Below are 8892 nucleotides of genomic sequence, written 5' to 3'. Positions count from 1 at the left end.
ATTTTGCTATAAAAATATTATTGAAACTATTGGTGAACCTTGAAAGGGGGTCTCAGTATTAGATGTATCAGTGTTAACTTCTGGGTTGTGTTGTTTTTATTGTGGTAATATTGGAAAATACTCTCACAAAATATACATTAAAGATATTTGGAGGTGCTAGACATCAGGTCAGGAACCTGTTCTCAAATGGCTCAGGAAAATAATTTTTCCACATGTTTACAATTATTTAAAACATTTAATAACTATAAAGACTGATAAATAGAAATGAATAAAGACCAAAAATATGATAGATATTGAATGTAGGCAGAGAGGAGGCAATACTTTAAATCATATTTTTAAAAATCCTGAATAAGCAAACAAAAGCAATGGGGAATAACAAATACTAAAAAGCATCTCTGAAGAAAATGTTCTTAATATAAAAAATGATTTGAGGCTACATATTAAAAAAGGCAACCTAGGATTCTGGAAAACCAATATATGGTTGATGTCTGGAGACATATTCTAGTAAACTGTTATATATTAACAACAACAAAAAGTGAGCCGTTTGGCAAAAAATTTAACTCATTTATATAAGAGTGGTAATCAAATTTTAAACAGACTTTTTTTATAACACTTTTTCCTCAAGATAATGGAGTAACATATTTAGGAAACTCAAGGACATAGAATGTGACTTAAATTTATACACAAGGAAATTAACTCATGGATAAAGAAAACAGGTAAATTTTTAGAAACATGAAAGCACTCAGAATATATTGTTCCTGAGTTCTTCGTAAGGAATTCACTAGAGAATGCACTACAGAAAACCAAAGTAAATGGAGAGGTATCAGTATAAGAAATAATGGTGAGAATTAAATATATATTTACAACTAAAACTAATGTTTTTAAAGGACAGAGTGTATTACACATGAGGCTACATGCTCTGCAAATATAGATAAGTTATTTTAAAAGTAATTCAATTAAAATATTACCAATTTTTAATTGTATTGACTTTTGTTGTTGTTTTTGGTTTTTTTTTGCATATAACTCCCCTACAGGAGCCTCACCCTGCTTGGAGCTGGAGGAAAAGAAAGTATTTATAGTAGTAAAAATAAATTGGAACAGAAAAGCAGTGAGGAGAAGCTAATCCCTGTAGATATTAAAACACATTGCAATGCCTCTGAATGGCAAATGGTGTGATACCAACAAATGATTGTACAGATAGATCTATCAAATAGAATATAAAATCTTGATAAAAGTTCCAAATAATCATGCAAATGTAGTATTCAGTGAAGGTACAGAAAAGATTGACATTTTAATAAATGATATAATAACTGGATAGTATTAGGAAAAATAAAACAGTTTTCATACTGTATACCAGAAAAAATAAAAATAAATAAGATTATTTTTAAAAATACAACCATACATATAACAGAAGAAAATATGAATGAATTTCTTTATAAACTTAGGAGTAGGGAAAACTTCTATAACTATAACTCGAAATTCAGAAACCACATGTTTATGAATTGATGAATGTGACATAATCATTATATCATCATCATCATCATCATCATCATCGTCATTGTCATCATCATCACAATCACAACAGCAATTTTGTGGCAGATAAACAAAGTGACCCGAAGCAAAGTAAAAATACAAATGAGAAATTGGAAAAATATCTGCATATTAGAAGAAATAAAGGCAACAATCACATATGAAAATAGACTGAAGATAAGAATCAACAATTTAGAGGAGTTGCAAATGACTCTCAACCATAAGAAAAGATGCTCAATCTTGCTCATAATAAAATTGAAAATGAAAATAATGCTATATGATCAAATGTTTTAAACAATCACAAACATGTGGGAACATTTTTTATTCCTGAACCATTTGAGAATAAGTTCCTGACCTAATGTCCATCATCTCCAAACACTTTAATGTACATCAAGCTACATAGATCAGAAAATATTTCATAGGAGGTTCATGGTGAATGGGAGTGACAGATACACAGTGGAGCCAAAGCTGAGAGCTGAAAAGTGAGCATGAGAAATCAAGGCAGAGAAGATTGGGCTGGCTATGGGGGAGAGGGGAGAGGAAGGTGTGCTGGCAAATGAAATGTAAGTGGAAAGGCTGCTTCTGACCTATGATATTAGCAAAAATTCATGTTTGACAATATCTTCTGTTGGTGAGGCTGTAGGAAAACAGATCTCATAGACTGCTGGTGAGAATGAAAAATACTATGACCCTCACTGAGAAAAATCTGGCAGAATATAGAAAAATTGCATATACATTTACATTTTAACTCTAATCCCATCTTACAAAATATCTCAAATACACTGGCAAAAATATAAAAAGATATATACACATGATATTCATTGTAACATTATTTAATAGCAAGATTGAAAATATACATACACCTAGGCAATGGAATAATACGTATCTAGAAAAATAAATGAGGTACCTCTCCATACTATTATGTAATGATTTCCAAAATATATTGGGGGAAATGTGGAGAAAAGTGTGCATAGTGTGTTACCATTTAATTTTATTATTAAATGTATTGTGTAATGATCCATAGTATTATGTAATGATCTCCAAAATATATTGGGGGGAAATGTGGAGAAAAGTATGCATAGTGTGGTACCATTTAATTAATTAAAGAAGAAACACAAAAGTTTGTAACAAATTTTTTAAAAGTTTTGGAGAACCTCATAGAGTAAGGCGAGTTAAGTGGTATTAACCAATTACAAAGTATGAACTTTACTTAGACGATGACTTGAAAAGCAACAAAACTTCATAAAACAATTCAAGAAATTTGATCATTACTGGATATACAACTATGCTAGGGAATTAATGTGATGTTTTTAGGTATGTAATTATATCATTGTTATATTTTAAAAGAAGAGTGTTTTGCCTTTAAGAATAGATAAGAAAAGGCTCCCAACTCTGCCCCCAGGATGGTCTGGGGGTCCAGAGGTCCGGGCACCGCCTGAATGGTGGCTCCACGGGACCTGTGGACCTGACCGGGCCACAGCCCAGACCATAGAGGACCGCGTCATGAGGCAGCTGCCTTACTGCGGTGGCAGTCAGGTGGTACAGCGCTTTGGCCACGCCTCCAAGGAGCTAGGCATCCCAACAGCTAATTTTGCTGAACAAGTAGTAGATAATCTTCCAGCTGATGTATCCACTGACATTTATTATGGTTGGGCCAGTGCTGGAAGTGGAGATGTCCATAAGTTGGTGGTGAGCATAGGATGGAACCCGTACTACAAGAATACAAAGAAGTCCATGGAGACTCACACCATGCATACCTTCAAAGAGGACTTCTATGGGGAAATCTCCAACGTGGCCATCGTTGGCTACCTCAGATCAGAAAAGAACTTTGATTCTTTAGAGTCACTTATTTCAGCAATTCAAGGTGATATTGAGGAAGCTGAGAAACAACTAGATTTGCCAGAGCATTTGAAACTTGAAGACAACTTCTTCCAGGGTCCTAAGAGTAATACAATAAATGGCCACTGATGAAAAATCACCTTATTTATTCATTCACTGTTTTCTACTATTTTACTGCTCATAACTATGCAGTTTCATCTTGGTTATATTTTAAAAATCAAACATTTTCCTACAGCTGTGAATTAGTTTATAAACAGTACAATGTAGTTACCTTATTATACTTCAACTGTTCAATTAAACCCATCATGGTACACTAGTAGAAAGATTCATTTAAAAATCAAGATTCTTTTTATGTAATATGTTGATTAAAATTTACCACTAGAAAGGTCTTATGTATCTTGTAATGGAAATGAAATGTATATAGCTATGGGTAAAAAAGCAAGTCACTAGTTTGAGATGAAAACAATTCTCATGGTAAAGTACTAGTAGGTATGTACTTGTACAGCATGTGCTGATAAACAGAGAAAGCTTACAAAAGTAAATGCATTAAATAGAGGTTTGATAGTTTATATAAACCTAAGGGGGGAAATTCATACTTTGTATTTTTGATATTTTGTGTATTAATAGATCACAAACATGAAAACTTGTTAAATTTTCATTAGTCATTTCCTTTAGGAGATCAAATCATTGTGTTGTGTTCATTTTTGTTATAGCTGCCTTAGTTCTAATTGGTTTAGACTCTATATGCCTATTTATTTTTTTGGTCTGTCTTTTAAAACATTAAAATTAGTGTTTTTCAGATAAAAAAAGAATAGGTAAGAAAATAATTACAAATAAAATATGTTTGGGATTTTCTTTAAAACAATTCAGGAAGGGGATTAAGTATGTGATGCTATAGATGAAACAAAATTAGCCATGTATTGTAATCATTGAAATTAGTGATGTGTACATGGTGGTTTATTGTATTATTCTCTTGGATTTGTACATGGAAATGTTTTAGATAAAATTGTTTTATTCAGGAAAGTATATGTCCCATCCTAAGAAGAGTATATAGTTGGTTTTCAACTGCAAGAAACTATACCATTAAAATAGCATAATTTTAAAAGTGGATGGAATGGTAAAGATATTAAGAATTTCTCTCGTTGCCATCACTCCACTTTTGTTGCCCCACCCCAGATACACATGTTCAATCAGCCAGAATATATGTCTATGAATTCTACCTGCTAAATAGAAACTAAAATCCTCTCTTTCCATCACTTTTGGAATTAAATCTCTCGCCCAGTCTTCAGTATTGCAATTTACTTTTCTCAAAATGCTCTGCTCTTGCATGTATTTTTTCCCTTCCATTGCTGTTCTAGCTGCCTGGAGTGTCCATCTCATTTCTTCCTCTTCTTTGGCTTCCCTTTGCCATACTCCCTCCTTGCAACCTCCACTCCACCCCAATCTTCTCTGCCTTGATTTTGTATGCTCATTTTTCAACACTGAACCCAGGCTTTATGGTGCACCCCTCACCCCCGCCCCCCATGACCCTCCTATGAAATATTTTCTGATCTATGCCATTTAGGAGGTTTCTTTCTTCCCTGTCACTAACCATTCCCTACAGATCCTCATTGATGGCTAGATTATGAGCTTCATCAGGCCAGCCACTGTCATGTGTGCTGTATAATTTATTCCTAGCACTATTTTATCCATGTAATTATTTGAATTCATAATGTATTCCTCTTGTGAATGTTGAGCTAATTTGCATTTGTCTACCTTTTAGACTCAGGAGAAGTCACAATCACCTATCCTTTGGATTATGAAGATGCAGCCACCCCCCATTCTTGGATCCTAAATTTTAGAGTTTATGACAATGGAAGAGTGCATTCCACAACTGGAACCCTAACAGTGATTCTACAAGATATTAATGACAATCCACCTCATTGCACTCAGGATATTTACATGTAAGTTTCATAGCCAATGTGTCCTTCGATTTTGGCATAGAGAAAAAAAGAGAAAAATAAATGGGCAACCAACCTACCATTTCTGGAATGAAGAGTAAGCCCCTGCTATATTCCTTCCTTAACTATATTCTAAACAATTTGCAGCTTTTCTTTTTTTTCTCCCTGATGCAATTGGATGTGCTTTATTTTGTCTCAAAACACTATAAAAATGAAAGTTAGAAAGGACCCCAAAGGATGATTTTTGTCTAAGCCCTTGCTTTCAGTGGCCTGACAGCTATCACATTATTAAAAGTTATATATTTGTAAATATAGCAAAATTATTCATTATTTTTTATTGATATTAAAGACAGCTTCAAAGACACATGCAAACTTACATTCCTTGGTGTGTTTTTTTAATTACATAGAGATTTAAAAATGCAGATTGTTATTAGTATTATATAAATGCGGTATCAAATCTGTAAGATTTCATTTACTTAAAAAGTTTGCATAGCTAATTAGTAGTGAACGAGATCCTAAAACCTAAATTCCCTGATCTTTAGTACATTTTTCTCTACAGACTACCTGAATGCTCAGAGAATTCTTAACCTAGCCTGGGAGTATTCTGATAACAAACTCTTCTTTGGTATTCTAGTTATATCTCATTCCAACAGTGTATGCAACACTCCATTCCTGAAGAAAACCATAGAAATGCGTGCTTTATATCATTGGGCAACAGAACAATCTAGATGGAGCTAAAATCAACTACATGGAGTAGAACTTTGATAGTCCCGCAAGTTGAGCAATGACAGCTCCAGCTTAATCAGAATTTTCACTTGCACAGCAAATGTTTTATACAATGCCATAAAAGTGTTTTTGGTAGTCTACTCTTGAATAACTTAACTCCCACTTGAAACAATATTTTATGACTATTATTGCAAGCATACATTTGATCACTTTGTGGTTACAAAACATAGTCCAAAATCCACATATAGAAACACTGCCATTGCTCTGTTGCACTTCAAAAATTGACTTTTAGTTTGCAATCTTTTTGCCAGAGATAATGTTTTACTAAAAAAACCAAGAGGTAGAAATAATAAACATTAATTCTCTAGCCACTCCAATTGTAGTTGGCTCTCCCTTTCTATTTCAGCTAGTAGTCTACAGATTCTTATTGGAGGAATATTAGAAGTTTGGTTTCTAGAACATTATTTTTGTTAACAAATTAGACAATTCACATTTTATTCCACTATTTTTTTCAATCTTATGGTATTTTAAGTAATTAAAATGGGAAATATTTTAAAATAAAAAATAATTACAATCATAACTGTCCTTATTGGTCAGGAAACTTAACACTAATTGCTATAACAAAAAATAAAATTAAAAAAATATCAGTGGCTAAACCCAATAAGCATTTCTCTGTCCCTTATGCAAAGACAATGAAGGTTGGTTGGCTCTACTGAGTGGCATTCCTCTATACTGTGACTGAGGGGACTCAGTTTATTGGATCCTCTCGCTTTGCCATATTGCTGCCTTGTGCTTTCAACCACATGTAGAGATCAGAGAGAGCAAGCATATATGGTAGGTGCCCCAAATATTTAATTTCCTTGCCTAGACTGATTCGTATCTTTGCACTTACATTTCATTTGCCACCACTCACTTTTCTCCTCTTCCCCTCATTAGCCAGCTGTGAAATTTGTAGGGAAACTGGGATATAGAGAGGGTGCCCCCCAAAAATGTGTACACATTTTAAAAAAGTGAAAAAAAAACTGTATTAACTGTAATACTCAATATACACTGATAACAAAAGAAGAATACAAGTCACATTTGACTTCTGCAAATACAAGAGGTGCTCAAAGTGGTTACCATCTGTGTCCAGACACTTCCGATTATGGCGAACTACTGCTTGAGCATAGATAACATCTCTTTAAATGTGTAAACATTTTTTTTGGCACCCCTGGTTTAGAGAGGCAAATGAATATTGGTTAAAATTAACAGTCGCCACTATTAAGTAGATTTAATAGACAATCAGTAGTAAGACAACTGTAGCTTGAGCTATGCATGGAGATCAATCCATTAATTCAAGTCTAATATTAATTTAAGAAACTTCCTATCAATAAGACAATTTTCAATACCAAGAAAACAAAGAAAATTATACTATACAGGAAGGCAAGATGTCAAGGGTTATTCTTTTTTCTAGCCTGTATCTTTTAAATTGTCATTTAACCTCTCTAGTTTTCACTTTATTTATAAAATGGGGTAAATAATAACTTATGTGCATAAAAGCAAAAGAATGGAGTAAGTAATTTTACATCACTTTCAGCTCTTAGATTTACAGATAAAAATTGTTATTTGAGGTACAAACTGCCATTTTTCCTATCATAATATATGTGTTTCTTATTACATTTGCTGCTTCTCAATCCAATATAACCATAACTCATTTTCCTTAGGCCTTAGCAAGAATGCCAAACAATTTCTTACCTTTCAAAAATTTTCACCAACACTTTAATTTTATTATTGGCAGAAGTGGCTATTTAAAATATGAACACATTTTATTATTATTATTATTATTATTATTATGGCTTTGAAAAATATTTTTTTCTTCATAGTACAATTTTTTTATTAGTTTCAGGGAACAAAACAATGTAATAGACATTTCACACCTCACCAAGTGACAACCTTCCTCCTCCAATTGATTACCCCTCTGACATCATCTATAGCTGTTACAATTCTATTGACACTATTGCCTATGCTGTACTCCATATCCCATGACTATACATATAGATTCAGATTTTAAAACATATTTAAAATTTTTATCATCTGCATAAATCTAGATTAACATGCTATACCACCTTTTTCTTATTTTTACTCTTAACAGAATTGAACTTCGTGAAAACATCCCAGTTGAAACTCTTTTAGTCCCTCTAACTTGTACAGATAAAGATGGAACTGTTCCCAATAACAATATCACTTATCATTTGATTAAGGATGCTTTTGCGAATGAAACCTTCACCTTCATGAACAATGAACTGAAAGTAAGTAAAGTTGCTGTCTGACTGTGGCCCTGTGATTAAATTCAGATTAAAACAAAATTTTTATTATAATAAAATCCTTAATGAACTACCATAGTTCAAATAACTGGTGGCAGGATGTGTTCTTGTATTTTTAACTGAACCTTAAAATGCCAATAAAATATCTTAATTTGGGATAAATGCTGGAATGCAATTTTGGTCTCAGGAACTGAACTAGGAAGGTTACAAATTTCTTAGAACAAACGGTTCCATGATAAAGTCCTGGCTATTCCTTTGGAATGTGTTGAAATTACTATAGTTGCCATTAATAAGTATATTAAATAACTATTGAGCATTATTTAAAATATGATAAACATGCATACTTTATTACTGCATCTTGGAATATACAATAGCTTAAATATCTTACCAATTCAATAAATATAAATTTTATTTTTAGTAATTTTTGAGATCAAAGTCATACTATATGTTGCTATATTCACATATTCTTAAATAGAGTAGGAAAGGTTGGGTTAAGCATTGTGTTCAAACAGGATCTATGGCTACTGTCTGGATATTATTATGATAAAAAATTG

The 8892-nt window shown here is 32.7% G+C and overlaps 1 pseudogene; it reads left to right on the top strand.

Moving 5' to 3' along the window:
* Positions 1-3033: 3033 nt before the first annotated feature.
* On the top strand, positions 3034-3498 carry LOC109455375 (riboflavin kinase; annotated as a pseudogene).
* The last annotated feature ends 5394 nt before the right edge of the window (positions 3499-8892 follow it).

Source organism: Rhinolophus sinicus, linkage group LG09 (genome assembly GCF_036562045.2).
Source record: "Rhinolophus sinicus isolate RSC01 linkage group LG09, ASM3656204v1, whole genome shotgun sequence".
Taxonomy (NCBI): domain Eukaryota; kingdom Metazoa; phylum Chordata; class Mammalia; order Chiroptera; family Rhinolophidae; genus Rhinolophus; species Rhinolophus sinicus.
The sequence above is the reverse complement of the archived record's forward strand: the minus strand, read 5'-3'. Positions and strand labels throughout refer to the sequence as shown.